The 11262-nt window shown below is 37.8% G+C and overlaps 1 long non-coding RNA gene across 1 annotated transcript; it reads left to right on the top strand.

The window, feature by feature from the left end:
- Window positions 1–9825: 9825 nt before the first annotated feature.
- LOC109242205 lies at window positions 9826–10993 on the top strand. Its single transcript, XR_002070366.1, has 2 exons — window positions 9826–10436; window positions 10717–10993. It is a non-coding gene; the product is annotated as an uncharacterized LOC109242205 (long non-coding RNA).
- Window positions 10994–11262: the final 269 nt, after the last annotated feature.

Here is an 11262-nt window from a genome sequence, read left to right as displayed (position 1 = left end):
GCAATGCGGTCCGGCATAAATAAACAATCCATGCTCGCGAATCATACATGCGACGCAGGTACACATAGAAACACATAATCAAACAGTCATTCAAAACATTCATCGAGGAGACAATTATTCAAGGAGGTGTAAATTTCCCTTTTTTACAAACCATGAAAATGAAGTTTTTAATCTTTTAGAAAATCATTTGCCACTTCAATATGATTTAAGCAATTTAAACTATCAATAAGGTTGCATTTATTACAAGTAAGCATGCTTCTGGGTCCTAGACTACCCTGACATAAGCATAATAGTAGCTACGCACGGACGCTCGTCACCTCGTGCGTACGTAGCCCCCACAATTAGCAGCCCATATTCAATTACTTCACCTATGGGGACAATTCCCTCTTACAAGGTTAGAAAGGAGACTCACCTCGCTCCGAAGTTCCATAACCGGCCTTCCACGCCTTTCCGAAGACTCAATTCGATGCTCAATGCTCCAAAACTTGCCAATATTTACGCAAATCCATTAATATACGATCAACTACTCATATTAATCCAATTTATAACAATTCCTAACCTTGATCGAAAAGATGACAAAATTGCCCTCGGGCCCACGTGCCCGGATTCCGAAATTTTTCGAACATAAAGTTTACCCATGGCCTCACGAACTCAAATATATAATTTACTCTTAGTTTCATATCCAAAATAATGGTAAAAATCCAAAAATATATATTTCTAGGTCTTCCACCAAAACCCACCATTTTCACTAATTTTCATGCTCTAATCTATATATAATCCAAATATTTAACTCAAAACTAGTAGAAACCACTTACCTTGACATGGATGACAAGGAAAGAGCTCCAAAATTGCCTAAAGATCGGCTCCCGTGGAGAAAATGGGGTTGAAATGAGTTAAACCCCCATTTTAAACAACCTTACTGATTCCAGCGTTTTCGCACCTGCGGTCACTTGACCGCTTCTGCGGTTCCGCAGGTGCGAGGTACCATCCACTTCTGCGGTCCTCCTCCTAGCATCAGCTTGTGCATCTGCACTTTACCTTCCACAGGTGCGGTCACGCATCTGCGACAAAACGACCGCATTTGTGGTCACAACCTGGCCGGCCCACTTCCGCTTCTACGACCTGCGGCGCCGCACCTGCGGCCCAAACCTCGCAGGTGCGGTTACACCAGAAGGCAGCTGATCACTTCTTCTTCAAATTCCAAAATTGATCCATTAACCATCCAAAATCCACCCGAGGCCCTCGGGACCCCAATCAATCATGCCAACCAATCCTAAAACACATTACGGACTCGCTGGAGGCCTCAAATCATATCAAACAATGCTAAAATCATGAATCACACCCCAAATCAAACTTGATGAACTTGAGAAATTCAAACTTCAATGTTCGATGCCGAAACCTATCAAATCACATTCGATTGACCTCAAATTTTGCACACACGTCATATTCGACCATACGGACCTACCCCAACTTCTAGAATTGGAATCCGACCCCGATATCAAAAAGTCCACTTCCGGTCAAACTTCTCAAAAACCTTCAAACTTCTATCTTTAGCCAAATGACTCCAAAATTACCCACGGACCTCCGAATTCACTTCCGATCGCACTCCCAACACCAGAATCACCATACAGAGCTATTCCCTAACTAGAAATCCCAAACGGACATTGGTAACACTGAGTTGCACTTCAACCCAAGCTTATTAAATTCTTCCAAAAATGCTAACTTCCACAATATGTGCCAAAACACCCTCGGGTCAGCCAAAACTCGATTCGAACATACGCCCAAGTTTGAAATCATCATACGAACATGCTGGAACCTTCGAATCCTGATTTTGATGTCATTTACTCAAAAATCCAATCTTAGTCAATTCTTTCAACTTAAAGCTTCCGAAATGAGAATTCTCTCTCCAAATCAACTCCGAACTTCCCATAATTCAATTCCGACCACGCGTACAAGTCATAAAAGTGAAGCTACTCAGGGCTTCAAACCGCTGAACGACGCGCTAGAGCTCAAAATGACCGGTCGGGTTTTTACACAGAATTACTTCAATAAGCCGGAGGGCCATATTCAAAAGACGAAAGGACCTTGCTATGTCTGCGGCAAAATTGGTCACAAGGCTTTTCAGTGCAACCAGAGACAAGGACAAAGATCATAGAATGGAGGAAAAGCTCCAGTCCAAGCCAACCTTACTAAGGGTGGTGATGTCATTGTTGTTGTGGTTGTTGAGGCAAACATGGTGGCTAACAAGACTGACTAGATACTGGACACGGGCGCTTCAAGGAATCTTTGCGCCAACAAAGAGTTGTTTCACGACTTTGAGGAATCTGGTAATGACGAGTATGTCTACATGGGTAACTCCACTACAGCTGGAGTTATGCGTAATGGAAAAACTCTTCTTATGAAATACTTGGGATGTCTTTCTAAAGCACTCATGAGACCCAAGGTATGTGCATGACCATAAAAGCACTTTGTTAGTATCACAGAATTTGTATAAAATTAAGGATATAGTATGTGTTGTGGGGGTCTCAACTAATGTCCATTTAGTTCAAGAGTACTTCACATTATGGATGTTGGTTGTTGCCTCATTTCACTACGTGTCAATTCAAATTGCAAGATATTGACACTTACGTACATTTTCCTAGTCTACCATGCCACAAATCAATAGACTCAGCAATATAGGAAGAATTGAAAGTACTGGCATCATCAGTAATCTCTTGAGCGATGCTCAGTACAAATAAACCACCACTAAGGTAACCCTTCCCAACAAAGTCTCCCCCACGAGAAATAACAACTTTATCAGATTCAAAAACAAGTTTAAGACCTACCTTGTTGAGAAGCGCACCAGAAACTAAGTTTCCACGAAGGGAGGGTATATACCGAACATTGTTCAAAGCTAAAGTTTTTCCAGAAGTTCATTCAATAAGAGTTTTTCCTTTACCCATAACTCCAGCTGTAGTGGAGTTACCTATGCCGACACACTCGCCATCAACAGATTCCTCAAAGTAGTAAAACAGCTCTTTATTGGCGCAAAGATGCCTTGAAGCGCCTGTGTCCAGTGTCCAGTATCCAGTCAGTCTTGTTAGCCACCAGATCCAACAGTTGTTAAAAGTCAGGTAGACAGACATTAGCCAAACACCCCACACTTTCAGAATTTTTACTAAATATTAATATACTAGAAGAAAATTTTAAGTTACATGTTGTAAAATCTCACCTTTAGTTTTTTTTATGTGAACTACGTCTTAATTAAAGATTTAAAATTTGCGTACAAAATTTGGATGAATGCAAATAAATGATTGTAAAAAGATAAAGATATACTAATGGGTTGAGATATGAATAACAGACTATCTTCATACCTCCATTACATATGAACAACGAAGCTAACATAATTATTTACATTCGCATACGAAAATTTAATCGTTACCGTGAATAACGCGAGGAACCTAATTCTAGGGCTGAAATCGACTCAAGCGGTAAAGAAAGCCAAAGAAAAGTCAAATTGTCCAATAAAAATGAAATATCTCAGTGATTTAACAAATATGAATATGATGGGTGTAAACAAAAAACAAGAAGACAAAGGAGAATAAATATATATATTACGAATTTAATTAGCCTTCAAATCTCTTCAAGGATTTTCAAACTGATCTCACAAATAATCTTTTTGCGTAATTAATTTCTTATCAATAGACATTTCTTATTTTATGACAATAATGATAATGAAATTGTTTGGGTAATACGGGCTTGGTAGGTTCAAAACCTAGATATCACATGACTATAATCCTCGATTATAATTTGGATAACTTATCCCACCTTTTATATGGGATAACTTATTATGATGACCCGATAGGTCATCTAGAGTTTTAAACCTTAATTCTATGTTTTGAAACCTCAAATAGCTCCTTTTAACCTTCCTCGATTTGCGTGCGCAGTCCGTATCTTTTTTCGGAAGGCCTCTATGTGAAAAAATGATTAAAATGTGAATTCGTACCTTAAAAATTTATTTGAATTTAGTTCGATCAACGTTTTGAGCAAACAGACCTGGATCCATATTTTGACAGTCCAGGTGGGTCCGTATCATGATTTGGGACTTGTGCGTATGCCCGGAGTTGAATTCGGGGGTCCCTAGCTCGAGTTATCACATTTTGTCGAAAATTTAAAGTTTAAAGGTTTAATGAATTTAAAGATTTGACCAAAGTTTGACTTTATTTCTACCTGGTCCGGATTTTAGTTCCGGAGCTTCCCAATAGTTCTTTACTATATTTATGCCTTGTCTACAAAATTTGATAAAAAAAATGGAGTTAATTTGACGTGATTAGCACGTTCAGATGTTAAAATAGAAATTCTTAAGTTTCATTGAAAATTTATTTGATTTGGTGTCCGATTTGTAGTTCTAGGTATTATTTTGTTGTTTTGATCACGCGAGCGAGTTCATATGAAGTTTTTGCACTTGTGTGCATATTTGGTTTGGAGCCCCGAGGACTCGGGTGAGTTTCGGATATGCTATGTAGTGATTTTTTAACTTAATGGAATGTTGGTTCATGTGCATCAGGTCTGCAGACTTCGTAATTGAGAGGTCTGGCTCACAAATGCGAGCCTCGCATTTGCAATGAAACCTTCACATTTGTGAGCATGGGCTGGGAGTTGGTTTCTCGCAATTGCGAGTACTCTACCGCAATTGTGAAAGAGGCAGGTCCGCATTTGCGATGGGGACTAGGGGGAGGCTTATTCGCATTTGCGATCAATTTGATATCATTTGCAATAATCGCATTTTGCATTTGCGAACAAATCATCGCAAATGAGATGGTAGCAGAAATGCGAAGGCTTCGCAATTGCAAAGGGAATCTCGCATTTGTGGGCTTCGCAATTGCGAACCCCAGGTGGTAATTGCGACATCTGCAGCTGGGCAAAAGCCGAGTTAGACGGAATTTTTCTCGTTCTTTAAAACACACACACACACACATAGTGTGTGTGCGTGTGTGTGTGCAGGCCGATGAGGCCGCCATGAACATCACTGATATACAAACAATACGTGACTTGTCCACAAGCCTCTAGAGATAGCTGAACTGTATCATGATCGGGACAGGCCTCGACCTACCCATCAAACCTGTATATATAAAATGGACTCCAAGGTCTAGACCTGGTAAATCCGGGGAAGTGGAGCTTACCAACCAAGCTGATGTTTGGCTCTGTCTACTGGGAAGGTCTATCCAGTTGCCTATCAGGAACTACAAGCATGAAATGCAGCGTCCTCAGAAAAGGGACATCAGTACTAAATAATGTACTGAGTATGTAAGGCGATAGAATAACTGAAAGCTGAAACTGAACCGAGGATATAATAACTGAATGTAACTGGGAACCAAAGATAATCTAAAGATATTCTTACCTGATAATACCGACTCAACACTCTCCATATAGTACGTAAAATCGCTGCCTAGCCCTATACGACTCGATATATGTAACTGCTCTGCCGTAGTAGGCTCGCTCATGGCGCTCGGCCACAGTAGGCTCGGTATATAACTTACTATTTGATAAGAGGTTACCCAATAGGGACCTGCTCACCGATTATGGCTCGGTGGTGATAAAAATACTGTAATACTATATAATACTATATATATATATATATATATATATATATATATATATATATATATATATATATATATATACCCTCTACTCTTTTGCCTGAAAGAAGACAAGACTTAACTGAATAGAAAGTCCCAATAAGGGAGAATACTGTAACTTATGAGACTAGGATAATGAAAATAAATTCAGAAAGATGAACTTCTCTTTATGTCTCGTTATCAAACACATGCCGTTATGAGATTATGCCAAAATGAAGGAAAGGTTTAGCCTTAATATACCTTATCACAATCTGTTCAATAACCACTTTAAACTCGTCTCGTTTCACCTTAAATTATAATAATGATAATAATACTATGATCAAGTTATGGAAGGTACAACAATCGCACAACGGATGACAAGCTTATTTTATGATAAAACGGGCAGCATCTCTCCTATAATCTTTACTTCCTCCGAATTCGACAAAACTCCAACAACAACAAGAACACAGCAATAACAGTATGTATACATCATTTCTCAGCCTTATATCCATCACAAAATACCACAAAACAGCGCACACGCCCCAATTAGTTCATACACAAAACGACAACCCCTAGTAGTGTCAAACACCCCGAAAATGCAATAACGAATAACCAGCTAACCGCCCTGACATTATGTGATATTTCTTCACACCCTTTCTCCTCCCAAACTCCAAAAAAATAGTTGCAAAATGATACAACCCAACAGCAGCACGAAAGAACACACAAAATAGTCCCACAAGTTTCAGTTTACTAAAACATGTTTTGATTTATATTTTCTTTCAAATTGAGCAACAAAACCAACAGTACATAATTAATCCTCTTATCCTCTAAATCAGCCATGAACTAAACTTGAAAATAAGTTTACAACCAGCCAATAGTGACGCAACATCAAACAACATTCCACCCTTTCGAAACTCGCTGGGTCTAGTCTTTACGATCGAGTTACACTTCGTACAAGAGTAGATAATGGAAGGAGAAGCTTAAATTTACCTTGGAATGAGTAGAACCCACGAAACCTAGCTATTCGTTGTCCAAAATAGGTCCCGCAACACAGCTACAAGAAGGAGAAAGAGAAACTAGCAAGCTGTCCGGGCTTTTCGGCACTAGAATCACATCGTAACACCAAAAATAACCTAGGGTTCTTGTGGGATTTTTGGGGAGGAGTTGTAGGGGTTCAATTTAGTTTCTTGGTCTGAAAGATGGGTAAAGAGATGAGTTGATAAGCCCTTAAGAGCCCCTCTTGGCCGACTTTGGAGCTTTCCATTGAGGCCTCTCCTTTTAGCAAGTAGGTGATGCACCTACTTGTCACCTACCAATATGTACAGTCTCGCGAAAATGCAAATATCTCTATGCTCTAACGTTGTATCAATGAGAGTTTCAATCCGTTAGAAGTTAGATTCGTAGATATTCAACGTGGTTGATAGATCATCCCGTAATTCCATGTACATTGGGAGAAATGCTCAGCTATATTTGACCTAATTTTCAGCATATTTGTGAATGTAACTTGTGATGATCTTTGCCAACTTTTGTTCCACAACTCGCTTGAATTCAAAACATAGCACACGACTATCATACAACTAAAATAACTCATAACATAATCTCCTTATAATGTTAAGCAGCCTAGTCTCACCCCAAAAGTTCATGTTATAACATTCACAACTTTTCGGCTTTCGACAAAATTTATTTTCTTCAATTCTTTTACCTTCTAAACCTTCAAACCTTCTTGGTACTTGCTATTCATGATCTTAAATATTTGTAACCTCCACGTTAACATGATTAACTAACTTTGTAAACTTTTCGAAGATGATTTCATTTCTGATTTTACATCAGCTAACTTACGACGTACTCTCACGCGAAAATATGGGGTGTAACATCATTCCCCCCTTTGGAACGTTCGTCCTCGAATGATGACTGATGTGCTTATCAATCTCAAAACCTACAGCTTTTATGAATACTTTATTATTGTCCTTGACATCTAGGCAACTATTCTGTGAATAAATCCAAAGCCCATGGCATCCCCCCTTTAGGCCTCTTCTCACACCATGACCTGTGATCGGAATTCTTCCAATCTCGTTACTGTTGCTACATTCTATCATGCAGCATGTACGACTCTATCCATGTATGTGCGCCTATGCGACTCTTCTCTTATTCTTCCTCCATATTTTAGCTAATCTCTAGGCCTCATTTTGGTAACCTACATAGAACTATTACAACCTGTCCCTTTGGGCATCTACAGGTGTACTAGAGTCCTTTGTTGGTACTTTGTCGAACTTACGACTATCGGTACATCCTGTTCTATAGCGTCGAATATCTACCTCTACGGCTTTACTACATCTAGGTGGGTTATACTATACCATAACACATACTTCAGTTTATTATTACCGAGGTTAGCTATCCAACTCTAGGTTACTCTTTCGCTGCTTTTCCTATATGTATAACTCTAAGCCCTTTATTGTTTTGTCATTACTACTGTTCATCTTAAGAATGACAACCTAATATCATCTCATACTTTGGAACTTTTATCCATCTATAGTTGATTCACCTTAATGTTAAACAATAATCTACCATTGATAACTTGAAACCTCTTATGTAACATACTATCAGTAGGGCTTACATCTCATCGGAGAACATTTGAAGTGATTTGCTTGATCCACCAAGAGGCGATACTATACTTCAATAATCGTACTTCATGGCATCCCAGCGTGGTTCATCATATGGGTGGTATTCTAATCCCGCGGAATTCATGAAATCCCTTTTCTTCGAATCATTACTCAATCAAAGGCCTAAACATCATCCTCTTATCTATCACAATTTCACCCTTATTCTACCACTAGGGCAGCATTCCATCTCTTCTAAATTCTACTAGTCTTAAACTCTTCTAAGTTCACTTATGCTATACTGAGCTTTTTATAACTTATGGAAACCATTAGATTTCTTGTTGTGATGGGTTTAATTTCGAGGACTTACCTATTCTCGTCACCTTCTCACTCATATTTTCTTATCCTTACTTTTGTATACCTAAAACCTTGTCGCTTTACCATACTTTAGCTTGCGACCTACATAAATCTATTTATACTCTTCGCAACATTCTTTAACTTGCTAGCACCATAGATTTTCTTATGTTATTCTAGAATGAGACATCATATCGTCTCTAACTCTTCTTTACTCTCTTAACTAGACCTCTCTATAAATGGAAACCATAGGCTTGAAGATACTCCACCGACGACACCACTATTGTTTCAGGATATTGAATCACGGCTCTTCTAGCCCTCTATCTAAAATCTGGACTATTCATGTTCTTCTGCACTTATGTATCTCGTACCTTCTTTACCTTTACCTTGCTTATCTTTAAATATTGCATCGTATCTTCTGTCACTTTCATAACCTTCCTTCCACATAGGGAATTCAAATCCACAACTTAATGATCTACTATATTACTTGTACCTCATACGCATACACAATCTAGCGGGAGCTTCATTCTAACTTCTTATGAGGTCGGTACTCTTCTAACTGGCTGTATGATAGAGCCGTTACAGAATGTGGCCATTTTACTATCTATTGTGAACCTCTTATATTAAGAGTGATTCTGCAATGATGTGAATCACAGATTCTATAATCATCTGGGTCTAATAATCACACTCTTGATTAAAGTTAGCTGATGTAACTCTTTAGTTTCCTCTTCTATCTCAGCCTTCAAGTAGGCTTACACTATCTTCTAATCTGTGGCTCAGAGTATTAGTTATTAATTTAGCCCTCGGTGGACGCTATAGAATATCCACGATATAACCTTCTAACAATTCAAGCTTTTGTCTGTAATGTGTGTAAGCACGTGATTTTTGCGCTATATGAAATACTCCAACAAAATCCAAGAAAATAGATTTTTCCTTAATTAATTACCATTTTAAGGAATTTTTATAGATTTTATTAATTGTTTGCATTTGTCTTGCATGTTTAAGTTTAATTTAAATCATGAAAAATACCAAAAATATTACGCATGCCATTTAGGCTTTATTTTACATTTTTAGAATTAACCAATAGTTACTTGTTTTATAAAAATTGAAAATCACAAAAAATGCTTCATTTTTACACTCTTTCCTTTATTTGATTTTTTTTCTCTTTTATTTTAGGACTAAGTAGCTTTTATAATTTTTTTAATTAGTTGATTAGTTTAATTTCACATTTTAAATAATTTAGAATTTTTCAATTTGTAGGATTTTAATTAAAGAAAAGGAAAATTTAAAATAAAAGAAAGAATTGGAAAAGAAAGGGTTGTCTTGTGAAATTGGGCCAAAATTAATGCTGAGCCCAAAGCCTATACCCAAATCTGCCCAAACTCAATAAGTCACTCAAAGCCCAATCTCCCTACCAAAATACCCATTACCCTTTGCCCTAATCCCTCACATAAAAGGGGAGTTAAGGCACAAAATAGATCAGATTTTAGACATCCCCTCCCAAGCAAAAGGGCGCAGCTCCCCATTTTTTGGTCTTCCTCTATTCTTTCTTCTTCCGAAAAATTACAATAAACAGACCCAAGGAACGCAGCTTTTTTATCATTTTCTTCACTAGATTTTTGACAGAACCACCCCTTCCCATTTGGCCATTTTCGATTGAGAACGGACAGAGAGAGGAGGTAAACAGTGAGTTTGAAATCATGGAGGTTTCTTTCGAAATTCCTGGATAAAATTTGGAAAAATCGGACAAAAAATTTCAGAGAGAAAGTTGGAGTGTTCAAACTCTCAAAAATTGCTGATTTCGCTGTTGTACTGCTGTGCTGCTGAAGCTCTAACCATGGACAGTGCTGGACTTTAGTTGGTTTTGATTTTAATCTTGCACCATTAGGTATGTATTCGCTAAACTTGTAATTTTCAGATTTGGCTTAAATACAAGGTCATGCTTGATTCTGGTTGTTAATCGTATGTTGATTGGAATTCGCTGTGTCAACCTGTTCCAGCATCAATAAGTGTCATTTATTTCACTTGAAATATGATGAAATGCATAAATTTGTTTTCGGACAAGGTCCATACTGTTTGAAATTGATAGTTTGTAATTTAGCTCTTTCCTCACGAGATATGAAGTGGTTCATGAACAACAGTATGTTATTTTTTTGAATTTTTTTTAGAAAAGGTTCATGTTGGAGTGCGATATATGTGAAGATGGAATTAGCTACCTGCTGTAAACTGGTTGTTGCCTAGTTGTAGATTGTGGTTATTAAAAGTGGCAGATATTAAGGACGCATTTCCTCTATTCCAAGTTGTATATTTAAACCAGTTGGATTATCTTCCTAATCTCCATTCTAGTCAAACTTTGTTGACACAAGCAGTACTAATATAAGGAATGATCAGATGAATTCGATTTTGTGTCTTCCATTCATGAATATTCAATGTTGTTGACGTGGATGAGAAACAAGATTTACCTAATGTAGTTACTTAATTCTGGTTGATTTATGCTTCTTGGAAGAAATTCAATTTTTTTTACAATGCAAATTTGCTTCATTGGAGTTTAGTAGCAGAACGAGACAAATTTGCAAGAACATTTAGTATTTGGAGCATACACTCATTCATGTGAAACTTTAATCCAAGTTCCATGGATTTGGTTTTAACGGTGGAATCAAAAATAGGAGATGAATAATTGAGTAACATCCGTAGTTTGCTTTAAGTTGAGTGCC

Source organism: Nicotiana attenuata, unplaced genomic scaffold, assembly GCF_001879085.1.
Source record: "Nicotiana attenuata strain UT unplaced genomic scaffold, NIATTr2, whole genome shotgun sequence".
Lineage (NCBI taxonomy): Eukaryota > Viridiplantae > Streptophyta > Magnoliopsida > Solanales > Solanaceae > Nicotiana > Nicotiana attenuata.
The sequence above is the reverse complement of the archived record's forward strand: the minus strand, read 5'-3'. Positions and strand labels throughout refer to the sequence as shown.